This window comes from Oncorhynchus keta, chromosome 34 (assembly GCF_023373465.1).
Source record: "Oncorhynchus keta strain PuntledgeMale-10-30-2019 chromosome 34, Oket_V2, whole genome shotgun sequence".
NCBI classification, from domain to species: domain Eukaryota; kingdom Metazoa; phylum Chordata; class Actinopteri; order Salmoniformes; family Salmonidae; genus Oncorhynchus; species Oncorhynchus keta.
This window is the reverse complement of record NC_068454.1, coordinates 69,489,170-69,505,477: the sequence shown is the minus strand read 5'-3', so window position 1 is coordinate 69,505,477 and position 16,308 is coordinate 69,489,170. Positions and strand designations below refer to the sequence as shown.

The window sequence follows — 16,308 nt, the reverse complement described above, 5'->3', positions numbered from 1 at the left end:
GATTTCTCCCCAGTCGACCGGGTCAGGCTCTCCACCCGGAACCTGCCCCTTCGCCTGCGGTTTGTGGGTCCGTTTAAAGTCCTGAGGAGGGTTAATGAGGTAACGTACCGTTTACAACTCCCTGTCGATTACCGCATTAACCCGACTTTTCATGTGTCTCTCCTCAGGCCAGTGGTGCCTGGTCCCCTCGCTGAGGCTGGACCCAGTGACGCCACCTCCTCTGGACATCGAGGGAGGTCCGGTGTACTCAGTCCGGGAGGTCCTGGATTCGAGGCTTCAGGCGGTGTGTCTCCAGTACCTCATCAACTGGGAGGGGTGCGTCCCAGAGGAGCAGTGCCGGGTTCCTGCGGTGGACATCCTGGATTCGAGGCGTCGGGGGAGGGACAGGGCGTCTCCAGTACCTCATCAACTGGGAGGGGTACGTCCCAGAGGAGCAGTGCTGGGTTCCTGCGGTGGACATCCTGGATTCGAGGCGTCGGGGGAGGGACAGGGCGTCTCCAGTACCTCATCAACTGGGAGGGGTACGTCCCAGAGGAGCAGTGCTGGGTTCCTGCGGTGGACATCCTGGATTCGAGGCGTCGGGGGAGGGACAGGGCGTCTCCAGTACCTCATCAACTGGGAGGGGTACGTCCCAGGAGAGCAGTGCTGGGTTCCTGCGGTGGACATCCTGGATTCGAGGCGTTGGGGAAGGGACAGGGCGTCTCCAGTACCTCATCGACAGGGAGGGGTACGTCCCAGAGGATCAGTGCTGGGTTCCTGCGGTGGACATCCTGGATGCTTCGCTGAGGCTGGTAGAAAAATGATAAACTGTGTGTGTGTGTGTGTGTGTGTGTGTGTGTGTGTGTGTGTGTGTGTGTGTGTGTGTGTGTGTGTGTGTGTGTGTGTGTGTGTGTGTGTGTGTGTGTGTGTGTGTGTGGGGGTGGGTGGGTGGGTGTATGTAGGTAGGTAGGGGTAGGAGTTATAGGAGTTATAAAAGAACTGACCTATTGCAGACTTTGGGCTTTGTCCAATTCTTCATTAACCATGGTCTTACAAACTTCTGGGAATTTGTCAAAGCTATAGTGATAGTTCAGTTCAACCATCGGGATACACATTCTCGTGACAGTGTTCCTGCGCCTGTCTCCAAAATCCTTTATACCAGCATGACAATATTCTCACTGTAAATATCTGTATTTATTAGTACAACTCTATCTATTTTTATCCGTATAAATGTCCATGTATCATTGTTCTGTTGTTTACTGAAACATAGTTAACATCTACATTTAATTTATTCTTCTTGATGAATTCATCATCCATAATGTTAACAGTTGAAATTGAACATACCACTAAATGTTTTGAGAATCTGTTATAACAGTTTTGAGCAGCAGTATTAAAATAACACAGTCTCATATCTAAGCAGTCATTCAACTAACTAACTACTATAGAACAAAAAGTCTGCAGCTAAAATGTTAACACCCCCCACCTCCAAAAAAACAACTAACTAATGTTACTGATGATGTCCAGCATTTGTCATGTTTCACCTCGATCCTCCCTCCCTCCCTCCCTCCCTCCGGCCAGCAGTCATTTGTCATGTTTCACCTCCCTCCCTCCCTCCCTCCCTCCCTCCCTCCCCCCTCCGGCCAGCAGTCTTGTACACAGAGGAGACACACATGGCTCAAAACCTGCCAAACATGTCAGTCTGAAATGAAAACCACAGATGGTACTGTGTACCAGTTATAGAGATTCTATATTTCTTCTTAAGTCTGTGGTACAAACAATCAGACAAAACACAGAGAGCAGTAAGATGATTGTACTTTACAGAAGACTGTACTTCAAGATACAATATCATACACAATGGCAGAGATGATAGTGGTGGATTTAGGTAAACAGTAACAGTTTAGCGGACTATCGTAACATTAGATTGCACAAACTGCCTTGAGGCCACTTAACATGCATGACTGAAAGAGATACCAAGAGAACAGACATAGGCAGTAGTCCCATCCCTCCGTCCCTCCGTGCCTGTGGCTGCCATAAACACCCAGTGTGAGGGTGTGAAGGACGACAGAGACAGAGGCAGGGAGGAGTGATATTTTGCCAATGTTAGTTAGGCCATTCTTCCCCTGGAGAGCCCAGCAAGTAATCCTATTGCTATGGAGGAGACTGTGCTGCCTCTCCATGAGGACTGTCACCTCTGGTCCCAGAAGATCCTGGTTTACCCTGATTCACCCAGGTTAATGTAATATTAATCTCTACTTCAAACCTCCTTACCTCTCTGCCATTCACTGGCTGTGACTGGCCCACTATACCCTCACTCAGCTCACTGAGGTCAGATACAGCTCCAGTTTAGAGATTCCTCTCTAAACTCTCTCTCTCTCTCTCTCTCTCTCTCTCGCTCTCTCTCTTTGTATCTCTCTCTCTTTCTCTCCGCAGACTCTCCTTGATGTAAGGTCCATAGACTGTAAGGATCGACGCCGGAGATGATAAGCAGGTACGGGGAGTCAAACAAGACAGGGTCAGGGTCAGCACAAGGACAAGACAATCAATGCAGAAGCAGGGAACATAACGGGGAACCAGACAAATATAGGGAAGGTAATGACAGAGGTGATTGAGTCCAGGTGAGTCCAATAATTGCTGATGCATGTGACGGGGGGAAGGCAGGCATTCATAATGATGATGGCAGGCGTGCGCAATGCTGGGGAGCCTGGCTCCCTCGAGCGCCAGGGGGGAAGCGTGGGAGCAGGCGTGACAATAACAGCATTAAGTGGAACACAACACCATCGAACTCACAGGATATATCCCAGATATGAAACACTTCATTGGGAAAAATAGAAGAAGTCATCATAACCATGTGTTTCCAGTTTTAGATTTTAAAAATGTTGATAATTTCTATCACCGCATGCGAAATGTATATTACACAAATGACAGACATAGATTACTCATTGCATAAAGCATTCATTAAGAACAATGAATCCACTTTGTTTCATTTCCTATTTTCTTCTGTTTCAATCTCTGTAATTGCTATTGTTCCTTGATTTCCGCAGTCAATGTGCCACTCTGTACTGCATATCCCAGAGTGCATTTCTACTGCCTAAGCTGTCATATGACCGTGCTGGAGGAGCAGGTGGCAGGTCATGTGATGTTTAAGCCGTAGCTGTCTGGAAGCTGCTGCTAAATTGGAGTTGAATCTCAGAGCAGACACTCACTCTATATCTCTTTCCAGAGGAAGGTAATGTGTGGGAAACCCAACCTTCTTTTTCATGCTGGTTTTCTCTCGTTATCTGAATAGTGCTGTGGTCAGAGACAACGGGAATGGAAGGAGAGAGAGGGGAATGAGGAGGAGGCAGGGATGAGAGCGAAGAGAGGAAGCCATTAAGGATGCTCTTCCGTTGATGCATCCAGGAAGCAGAACCAGGAAGGACTGAGATTTATTGTACTTTGTTATTGTTAGTACGCTGTGTGTCTAGCCTGTGTGTGTGTGTGTGTGTGCGTGTGTGTGTGTGTGCGTGTGCGTGTGCGTGTGCGTGTGTGTGTGTGTGTGTGTGTGTGTGTGTGTGTGTGTGTGTGTGTGTGTGCGTGTGCGTGTGCGTGTGCGTGTGCGTGTGTGTGTGTGTGTGTGTGCGTGTGTTAAAATATAACCTCGGGAGATGGAGTGATACATATAGGAATAGAGAGATAGATGGTGGGATGTACTGTATATGCTGTTTATCTGGTTATCTCTGTCTGTTGTTAAACCACCCTCAGCTGTCTGAAAGAGAACACTCAGCCAGCATGCTGCCGGCTTCCTCTTCAGGCAGGCAACCAATCAGCAATGCTTGATGCTCTCTGTTTATCCCTCTCTCGGCCAATTAGTTTGCACATGGTTTCCGACTGCCCAATCAGCTCCTTCCCCTGCTGCTGATGGGCTTTGGGTTGTCATAGACGTGGCAAGTCATACGTGGATGAGGTTTACAGGTTTTGTTACGTTCTTATCAAATTATTACACATCAATACACATAACACTACTTTATATTTACTCTGCCACATTACTACACAAAATAATACTTTATATTTGCTCTGCCACATTACTACACATAATAATACTCTATACGGTGCATTCAAAATGTATTCAGACTTGACTTTTACGCATTTTATTATGTTACGGCCTTGTTCTAAAATGTATTACGTCCCCCCCACCTCATTCATCTACACACAATACCACATAATGACAAAGCAAAAACAGGTTTTTAGATTTCTTTGCAAATGTATATTTAAAAAACGTGTTACAAATTTTACATTTACATAAGTATTCAGACCCTTTACTCAGTACTTTGTTTAAGCACCTTTGGCAGCGATGACAGCCTCAAGTCTTTTTGGGTCAGACGCTACAAGCTTGGCACACCTGTATTTCTTTGTAGCTTTTTACACACGACCACACAGTCTAAGGCTGGCACTAAGATAGCATTGTATGAGCTGTATTCCGCCATAAGCAGACAAGAAAATGTTCACCTAGAGGCGGTGCTCCTAGTAGCTGGGGATTTTAATGCATGGAAACTTAAATCAGTTTTACCTCATTTTTATCAGCATGTTAAATGTGCAACCAGAGGGAAAATAACTCTGAAAAACCTATACTTCACACAGAGATGCATACAAAGCTCTCGCTCGCCCTCCATTTGGCAAATCTGACCATAATTCTATCCTCCTGATTCCTGCTTACAAGCAAAAATGAAAGCAGGAAGCACCAGACTACCATAGTGCCTGTGCCCAAGAACACAAGCAGACTACCATAGTGCCTGTGCCCAAATGACTACCGACATGTAGCACTCACGTTTGTAGCCATGAAGTGCTTTGCAAGGCTGGTCATGGCTCACATCAACACCATTCATCCCAGAAACCCTAGACCCACTCCAAATTGCATGACGCCCCAAAAGATCCACAGATCTATTGCACTCCACACTGCCCTTTCTTATCTGTACAAAAGGAACAACTATGTGAGAATGCTATTCATTGACTACAGCTCAGCGTTCAACACCATAGTGCCCTCAAAGCTTATCAATAAGCTAAGGACCCTGGGACTTAACACCTCCCTCTGCAACTGGATCCTGGACTTCATGACGGGCCGCCCCCAGGTGGTAAGGGTAGGAAACAACACACCCGCCAGCTGATCCTCAACACGGGCCTGTCAGGGGTGCGTGCTCAGCCCCCTCCTATACTCCCTGTTCACTCATGACTGCATGGCCAGGCACGACTCCAACACCATCATTCAATTTGCCAATGATACAACAGTGGTAGGCCTGATCACCGACAACAACGAGACAGCCTATAGGGAGGAGGTCAGAGACCTGGCTATGTGGTGCTAGGACAACAACCTCTCCCTCAATGTGATCAAGACAAAGGAGATGGTTGTGGACTACATGAAACAGAGCACCGAGCATGCCCATCATTCTCATCGACGGGGCTGACAGTCATGAAGATGGCACGACAAAACCTATTCCCCCTCAGGAGATTGAAAAGATTTGGCATGGGTCCTCAGATCCTCTAAAGGTTCTACAGCTGCACCATCAAGAGCATGGTTGCATCACTGCCTGGTATGGCAACTGCTCAGCCTCCGACCGCAAAGCACTGCAGAGGGTAGTGCGAACGACCCAGTACATCACTGGGTGCAAGCTTCCTGCCATCCAGGACCTCTATATCAGGCGGTGTCAGAGGAAGGCCCTAACAATTGTCAAAGACTCCAGCCACCCTAGTCATAGACTGGTCTCCCTGCTACCACACGGCAAGCGGTACCAGAGTTTCTTGTTTCTCATGGTCTTTGAGTCTTTAGCTGTCTTTTGCCAAACTCCAAGCGGGATGTCATGTGCATTTTACTGAGGAGTAGCTTCCGTCTGGCCACTCTACCTGATTGGTGAAGTTCTGCGGAGATGGTTGTCCTCCTGGAAGATTCTCCCATCTCCACAGAGGAACTCTAGAGCTCTGCCAGAGTGACCATCGGGTTCTTGGTCACCCCCCTGACCAAGGCCCTTCTCCCCCGATTGCTCAGTTTGGCCAGGCGGCCAGCTCTGGGAAGTGTCTTGGTGGTTCCAAACTTCTTCCATTTAAGAATGATGGAGGCCAATGTGTCCTTGTGGAGCTTCAATGCTGCAGAAATGTTTTGGGACCATTCCCCAGATCTCTTCCTCGACACAATCCTGTCTCGGAGCTCTACGGACAATTCCTTCAACCTCATGGCTTGGTTTTTGCTCTGGTTTGGTTGGTTTGGTTTGGCTTGGTTTTTGGCTTGGTTTTTGCTCACAGGTGTGTGCTGTTAGGTTCTAAATAAAGAGTAAAAACTCACGGACGATTAGTAAAGCTCAAACCAAGTTTTTTCACCCACGGGGTCACACAGCTGCATAAGACAAAGCCATGTTCCCACCAGCACAAGTATATACATATACCTCAATTTAGGTGACGTCTCCTCCTTCCCTCAAAACAATACATCTTAATTGCTAGGCAGGAAGTTAAGTGATGTGGGTAATAAACTGTTCCTTCTCCCTTACTGTGACCTGACCTGACCTCGGCCCCCATTCTTCACTAATCCACAACTCTCCACCCTTATCAGTGACCACAACCATGTGATTGCCTTTCCCTTACTCAGTAACATTCCAAGCCCCTGGCTCACATTCAACCTTAATTGACTCCAGCATATACATTTCTCCTACAGAAAACCATTAACTTCTGGTGTAACAACCAGACTGTGGCTCTTCTATTTTCCATAGGATACCTGATGATTAACAATATTTCAAGTTTGGGAGAACCCATCAGTGCCTTTCCAAATCATGTCCAGTCAATGGAATTTACCACAGGTGGACTCCAATCAAGTTGTAGAAACATCTCAAGGATACTTAATGGAAAAATGATGCATCTGAGTTCAATTTAGAGTCTCATTGCAAAGGGTCTGAATACTTATTTAAATAAGGTATTTCATTTTTAAATTTTTTTAATACATTTGCAAAATGTTCTAAAAACCTGTTTTCGCTTTGTCATTATGGGGTATTGTGCGTAGATTGCTGAGGAAATTATCAATTTAATCCATTTTAGAATAAGGCTGTAACATAACAAAATGTGGAAAAAGTCAAAGGGTCTGAATACTGTCCGAAGGCACTGTATTTACTATGCCACAGTACTACACATAATTATACTGTATATTTACTCTGCCACATTACTACACATAATAATACTCTATATTTACTCTGCCAATTGACTACACATAATAATACTCTATATTTAATCTGCCACATTACTACACATAATAATACTCTGTTTACTCTGCCACATTACTACACATAATAATACTCTGTTTACTCTGCCACATTACTACACATCATAATACTCTGTATTTAATCTGCCACATTACTCCACATAATACTACTCTTTTACTCTGCCACATCACTACACATAACAATACTCTATAGTTACTCTGCCACATTACTACACATAATACTACTCTATATTTAATCTGCCACATTACTACACATAATAAAACTCTGTTTACTCTGCAACATCACTACGCATAATAATACTCTATATTTAATCTGCCACATTACTACACATAATAATACTCTGTTTACTCTGCCACATCACTACGCATAATAATACTCTGTTTACTCTGCCACATTACTACACATAATAATACTCTGTTTACTCTGCAACATCACTACGCATAATAATACTCTATATTTAATCTGCCACATTACTACACATAATAATACTCTGTTTACTCTGCCACATCACTACGCATAATACTACTCTATATTTAATCTGCCACATTACTACACATAATAATACTCTGTTTACTCTGCCACATCACTACGCATAATACTACTCTATATTTAATCTGCCACATTACTACACATAATAATACTCTGTTTACTCTGCCACATCACTACACATAATACTACTCTATATTTAATCTGCCACATTACTACACATAATAATACTCTGCTTACTCTGCCACATCACTACGCATAATACTACTCTATATTTAATCTGCCACATTACTTACACATAATAATACTCTGTTTACTCTGCCACATCACTACACATAATACTACTCTATATTTAATCTGCCACATTACTACACATAATAATACTCTGCTTACTCTGCCACATCACTACGCATAATACTACTCTATATTTAATCTGCCACATTACTTACACATAATAATACTCTGCTTACTCTGCCACATCACTACACATAATACTACTCTATATTTAATCTGCCACATTACTACACATAATAATACTCTGTTTACTCTGCCACATCACTACGCATAATACTACTCTGTTTACTCTGCCACATCACTACGCATAATACTACTCTATATTTAATCTGCCACATTACTACACATAATAATACTCTGCTTACTCTGCCACATCACTACACATAATACTACTCTATATTTAATCTGCCACATTACTACACATAATAATACTCTGTTTACTCTGCCACATCACTACGCATAATACTACTCTGTTTACTCTGCCACATCACTACACATAATAATACTCTGTTTACTCTGCCACATCACTACACATAATAATACTCTGTTTACTCTGCCACATCACTACGCATAATACTACTCTATATTTAATCTGCCACATCACTACGCATAATAATACTCTGTTTACTCTGCCACATCACTACACATAATAATACTCTGTTTACTCTGCCACATCACTACGCATAATACTACTCTATATTTAATCTGCCACATTACTACACATAATAATACTCTGTTTACTCTGCCACATCACTACACATAATAATACTCTGTTTACTCTGCCACATCACTACGCATAATACTACTCTATATTTAATCTGCCACATCACTACGCATAATAATACTCTGTTTACTCTGCCACATCACTACGCATAATACTACTCTATATTTAATCTGCCACATTACTACACATAATAATACTCTGTTTACTCTGCCACATCACTACACATAATAATACTCTGTTTACTCTGCCACATCACTACGCATAATACTACTCTATATTTAATCTGCCACATTACTACACATAATAATACCCTGTTTACTCTGCCACATCACTACACATAATACTACTCTATATTTAATCTGCCACATTACTACACATAATAATACTCTGTTTACTCTGCCACATCACTACGCATAATACTACTCTATATTTAATCTGCCACATTACTACACATAATAATACTCTGTTTACTCTGCCACATCACTACACATAATACTACTCTATATTTAATCTGCCACATTACTACACATAATAATACTCTGCTTACTCTGCCACATCACTACGCATAATACTACTCTATATTTAATCTGCCACATTACTACACATAATAATACTCTGTTTACTCTGCCACATCACTACACATAATAATACTCTGTTTACTCTGCCACATCACTACGCATAATAATACTCTATATTTAATCTGCCACATTACTACACATAATAATACTCTGTTTACTCTGCCACATCACTACACATAATACTACTCTATATTTAATCTGCCACATTACTACACATAATAATACTCTGCTTACTCTGCCACATCACTACGCATAATACTACTCTATATTTAATCTGCCACATTACTACACATAATAATACTCTGTTTACTCTGCCACATCACTACGCATAATACTACTCTATATTTAATCTGCCACATCACTACGCATAATAATACTCTGTTTACTCTGCCACATCACTATGCATAATACTACTCTATATTTAATCTGCCACATCACTACGCATAATAATACTCTGTTTACTCTGCCACATTACTACATAATAATACTCTGTTTACTCTGCCACATCACTACGCATAATACTACTCTATATTTAATCTGCCACATTACTACACATAATAATACTCTGCTTACTCTGCCACATCACTACGCATAATACTACTCTATATTTAATCTGCCACATTACTACACATAATAATACTCTGTTTACTCTGCCACATCACTATGCATAATACTACTCTATATTTAATCTGCCACATCACTACGCATAATAATACTCTGTTTACTCTGCCACATTACTACACATAATAATACTCTGTTTACTCTGCCACATCACTACGCATAATACTACTCTATATTTAATCTGCCACATTACTACACATAATAATACTCTGTTTACTCTGCCACATCACTACGCATAATACTACTCTATATTTAATCTGCCACATTACTACACATAATAATACTCTGCTTACTCTGCCACATCACTACGCATAATAATACTCTGTTTACTCTGCCACATCACTACACATAATAATACTCTGTTTACTCTGCCACATCACTACGCATAATACTACTCTATATTTAATCTGCCACATTACTACACATAATAATACTCTGTTTACTCTGCCACATCACTACACATAATAATACTCTGTTTACTCTGCCACATCACTACGCATAATACTACTATATTTAATCTGCCACATTACTACACATAATAATACTCTGTTTACTCTGCCACATCACTACGCATAATACTACTCTATATTTAATCTGCCACATTACTACACATAATAATACTCTGTTTACTCTGCCACATCACTACGCATAATACTACTCTATATTTAATCTGCCACATTACTACACATAATAATACTCTGTTTACTCTGCCACATCACTACGCATAATACTACTCTATATTTAATCTGCCACATCACTACACATAATAATACTCTGTTTACTCTGCCACATCACTACGCATAATACTACTCTATATTTAATCTGCCACATCACTACGCATAATAATACTCTGTTTACTCTGCCACATCACTACGCGTAATACTACTCTATATTTAATCTGCCACATTACTACACATAATAATACTCTATATTTAATCTGCCACATTACTACACATAATAATACTCTGTTTACTCTGCCACATCACTACGCGTAATACTACTCTATATTTAATCTGCCACATTACTACACATAATAATACTCTGTTTACTCTGCCACATCACTACGCATAATACTACTCTATATTTAATCTGCCACATCACTACGCATAATAATACTCTGTTTACTCTGCCACATTACTACACATAATACTCTGTTTACTCTGCCACATCACTACGCATAATACTACTCTATATTTAATCTGCCACATTACTACACATAATAATACTCTGTTTACTCTGCCACATCACTACGCATAATACTACTCTATATTTAATCTGCCACATCACTACGCATAATAATACTCTGTTTACTCTGCCACATTACTACACATAATAATACTCTGTTTACTCTGCCACATCACTACGCATAATACTACTCTATATTTAATCTGCCACATCACTACACATAATAATACTCTGTTTACTCTGCCACATCACTACGCATAATACTACTCTATATTTAATCTGCCACATTACTACACATAATAATACTCTGTTTACTCTGCCACATCACTACACATAATAATACTCTGTTTACTCTGCCACATCACTACGTAATACTACTCTATATTTAATCTGCCACATTACTACACATAATAATACTCTGTTTACTCTGCCACATCACTACGCATAATACTACTCTATATTTAATCTGCCACATTACTACACATAATAATACTCTGTTTACTCTGCCACATCACTACGCATAATACTACTCTATATTTAATCTGCCACATTACTACACATAATAATACTCTGTTTACTCTGCCACATCACTACGCATAATACTACTCTATATTTAATCTGCCACATTACTACACATAATAATACTCTGTTTACTCTGCCACATCACTACGCATAATACTACTCTATATTTAATCTGCCACATTACTACACATAATAATACTCTATATTTAATCTGCCACATTACTACACATAATAATACTCTATATTTAATCTGCCACATTACTACACATAATAATACTCTGTTTACTCTGCCACATCACTACGCGTAATACTACTCTATATTTAATCTGCCACATTACTACACATAATAATACTCTATATTTAATCTGCCACATTACTACACATAATAATACTCTGTTTACTCTGCCCATCACTACGCGTAATACTACTCTATATTTAATCTGCCACATTACTACACATAATAATACTCTATATTTAATCTGCCACATTACTACACATAATAATACTGTTTACTCTGCCACATCACTACGCGTAATACTAAACTCTATATTTAATCTGGGTGACATTACTACACATAATAATACTCTATATTTAATCTGCCACATTACTACACACATAATAATACTCTGTTTACTCTGCAACATCACTACGCATAATACTACTCTATATTTAATCTGCCACATTACTACACATAATAATACTCTGTTTACTCTGCCACATCACTACGCGTAATACTACTCTATATTTAATCTGCCACATTACTACACATAATAATACTCTATATTTAATCTGCTGACATTACTACACATAATAATACTCTATATTTAATCTGCCACATTACTACACATAATAATACTCTGTTTACTCTGCCACATCACTACGCTGTAATACTACTCTATATTTAATCTGCCACATTACTACACATAATAATACTCTATATTTAATCTGCCACATTACTACACATAATAATACTCTGTTTACTCTGCCACATCACTACGCGTAATACTACTCTATATTTAATCTGCCACATTACTACACATAATAATACTCTATATTTAATCTGCCACATTACTACACATAATAATACTCTGTTTACTCTGCCACATCACTACGCGTAATACTACTCTATATTTAATCTGCCACATTACTACACATAATAATACTCTATATTTAATCTGCCACATTACTACACATAATAATACTCTGTTTACTCTGCCACATCACTACGCATAATACTACTCTATATTTAATCTGCCACATTACTACACATAATAATACTCTGTTTACTCTGCCACATCACTACGCGTAATACTACTCTATATTTAATCTGCCACATTACTACACATAATAATACTCTATATTTAATCTGCCACATTACTACACATAATAATACTCTGTTTACTCTGCCACATCACTACGCATAATACTACTCTATATTTAATCTGCCACATCACTCGCATAATAATACTCTGTTTACTCAGGCCACATCACTACGCGTAATACTACTCTATATTTAATCTGCCACATTACTACACATAATAATACTCTATATTTAATCTGCCACATTACTACACATAATAATACTCTGTTTACTCTGCCCACATCACTACGCTGTAATACTACTCTATATTTAATCTGCCACATTACTACACATAATAATACTCTATATTTAATCTGCCACATTACTACACATAATAATACTCTGTTTACTCTGCCACATCACTACGCATAATACTACTCTATATTTAATCTGCCACATTACTACGCATAATACTACTCTGTTTACTCTGCCACATCACTACGCATAATACTACTCTATATTTAATCTGCCACATTACTACACATAATAATACTCTATATTTAATCTGCCACATTACTACACATAATAATACTCTGTTTACTTGCCACATCACTACGCATAATACTACTCTATATTTAATCTGCCACATTACTACGCATAATACTACTCTGTTTACTCTGCCACATCACTACGCATAATACTACTCTATATTTAAAGACATTACTACGCATATTACTACTGTTTACTCTGCCACATCACTACGCATAATACTACTCTATATTTAATCTGCCACATTAACACATAATAATACTCTATATTTAATCTGCCACATTACTACACATAATACTACTGTTTACTCTGCCACATCACTACGCATAATACTACTCTATATTTAATCTGCCACATTACTACACATAATAATACTCTGTTTACTCTGCCACATTACTACACATAATAATACTCTGTATTTAATCTGCCACATCACTACACATAATACTACTCTATATTTAATCTGCCACATTACTACACATAATAATACCCTGTTTACTCTGCCACATTACTACACATAATACTACTTTTTATCTGCCACATTACTACGCATAATACTACTCTATATTTAATCTGCCACATTACTACACATAATAATACCCTGTTTACTCTGCCACATTACTACACATAATAATACTCTGTTTACTCTGCAACATCACTACACATAATAATACTCTATATTTAATCTGCCACATTACTACACATAATAATACTCTATATTTACTCTGCCACATTACTACACATAATAATACTCTATATTTAATCTGCCACATTACTACACATAATAATACTCTGCTTACTCTGCCACATTACTACACATAATAATACTCTGCTTTAATCTGCCACATTACTACACATAATAATACTCTGTATTTTCTCTGCCACACCACTACACATAATAATACTCTATATTTACTCTGCCACATTGCTTATTGAAAACAATATACAACAATATATATTTTTTTATCTCTTTCTCTAAGTTTGAACCATTCTCTTATGTCTTCTGTCTCTGTCTTCTGTCTGTCTGTCTGTCTGTCTGTCTGTCTGTCTGTCTGTCTGTCTGTCTGTCTGTCTGTCTGTCTGTCTGTCTGTCTGTCTGTCTGTCTGTCTGTCTGTCTGTCTGTCTGTCTGTCTGTCTGTCTCTCTCTCTCTCTCTCTCTCTCTCTCTCTCTCTCTCTCTCTCTCTCAATCTCTGCTTGTGGGTGCACCCTATAGATGACTCATCCCTACTTTTCTCTGTCTCGGTCCACCTCTGTAGTGCAGCACTCATTGTGGACTGGTCAAATAACTACCACCCCCTTATCTTCTCACTTTTGTCAGGCATGTTTATATGTAATCCCCTATTGACCATTCTGTAGTAATGGCTACTACTTTTCTCACAAATAAGATGAAGTATTTCAGCACACCAATGCATTTATCTCCTTGTGATCTAAGTATATCTCTATGTGCTCTTTGTTTTCATGTGTTGTTATAAAGGGGAAAAAAGCCAGGTTCAACATCAAAGGTGGATGTCACCCATCCTTATTGTGCAGACTACAGGGTTGGAGTACAGCTTCAGGGGGTGTAGGTGCTGTCTGTGGTACTGATATGATTAGATTGACTGGCGGTAACTTTGAACGGTGCTCTCCGTGGTTGTCATGGGTAGAGTCACTGTACATACTCTGTTAATGTTCCTGCTGTAGTTAGATTGACTGTACAGACCCTGTCTGTGGTCCTGATGTCTCAATAGTTTGACTGGTGGTAACCTTTATAAGCGCTGTCCATGGTCCTGGTTAAGTTAAATCACTGTACAGATGCTGCTGAATGGAATGTGACAGTGTGTATGTTAGTTAGATGACCCGTTGGCCACACCTTGTGCCCTGAACAACAGTTGCCCCTAAAAACCAACTTCTCGTTTAAAAAACAGCCTGGCATCGACATGAGTCAGAAACATTTATTCAACTGTCAAAATTGACAACAAAGTGTAAATAGGTTAATTTTGGGGGGAAAAAGTCAGTCTCATCCAAAACAGAGTTTTGTGAAATTTGTGGTCGTGAACAGAATCACAATGTAAATAAAGGTTGGGTTTGTTTTCATCCTGTCCAAATGCCCACAACTGGCAGCACAAAAGTAATCATCAATTTGGAGTTCAGCTGCAGGCGACCCAGTCGTAATGCCCTTGTTAAATTAGGGTTGACTTTGGATATCCTTATGGGGCTAGTTAGGGACCATCAGAAAATTACAGAATGTATATTATGCGACAATATGTTAAAATTCCAAAATCTCCAAATGTCAATGACTTAAAAACCAATTAAAGTGTATATATTCACATGTTGTAAACATTTATTGAGAAAGGTATAAGGTGTGCAACATGAAAATATTGTCTCATTTACATTGTGTAATTTTGTGACAGTCCCTAACTATCCCAAGAGATGGGCTATCCAAAGTCAAACCAACTTTGCTCGATCACACGCCAGCTGGCTGAAGCTAATTGGCGAAATAATTTGGCTAACGCTTCCCAACTGCAAACACACGAGACACCCACATCAAACCACACCTTTGAATTCAGTCATGGCCGCTAGCATTTCTTAATGAACCAAATCTAAAACGAGGCCAAATCAGGACCTTTAAATCTGACTCACCTCAAATCAAATGGAATCAGGACATAACCATCCATTGTTTGATGAATGTGATTGTTTGTGATGCTGTTGCCAACTTATACTCATATCTCAAAGATCGGAGGAGGGAGGACATCTTGATGATGAACTCTTGAGGTTGTCATTCAGTTATTATTCTGTCTGTGTTATCAAATCATTCCTAGGTCAACTACTCTCATTAATTACACTATTATCATCA

At 39.7% G+C, this 16,308-nt stretch overlaps 1 protein-coding gene across 1 annotated transcript in view; it reads left to right on the top strand.

Moving 5' to 3' along the window:
• The first annotated feature begins 3,140 nt into the window (after positions 1-3,140).
• Positions 3,141-16,308, top strand: part of LOC118371074 (t-SNARE domain-containing protein 1) — a 138,155-nt gene continuing 124,987 nt past the window's right edge. Inside the window, exon 1 of the mRNA XM_052494581.1 lies at positions 3,141-3,205. The gene's annotated coding sequence lies outside the window, so the exon portion shown is untranslated. The remainder of the gene's footprint in view (positions 3,206-16,308) is intronic.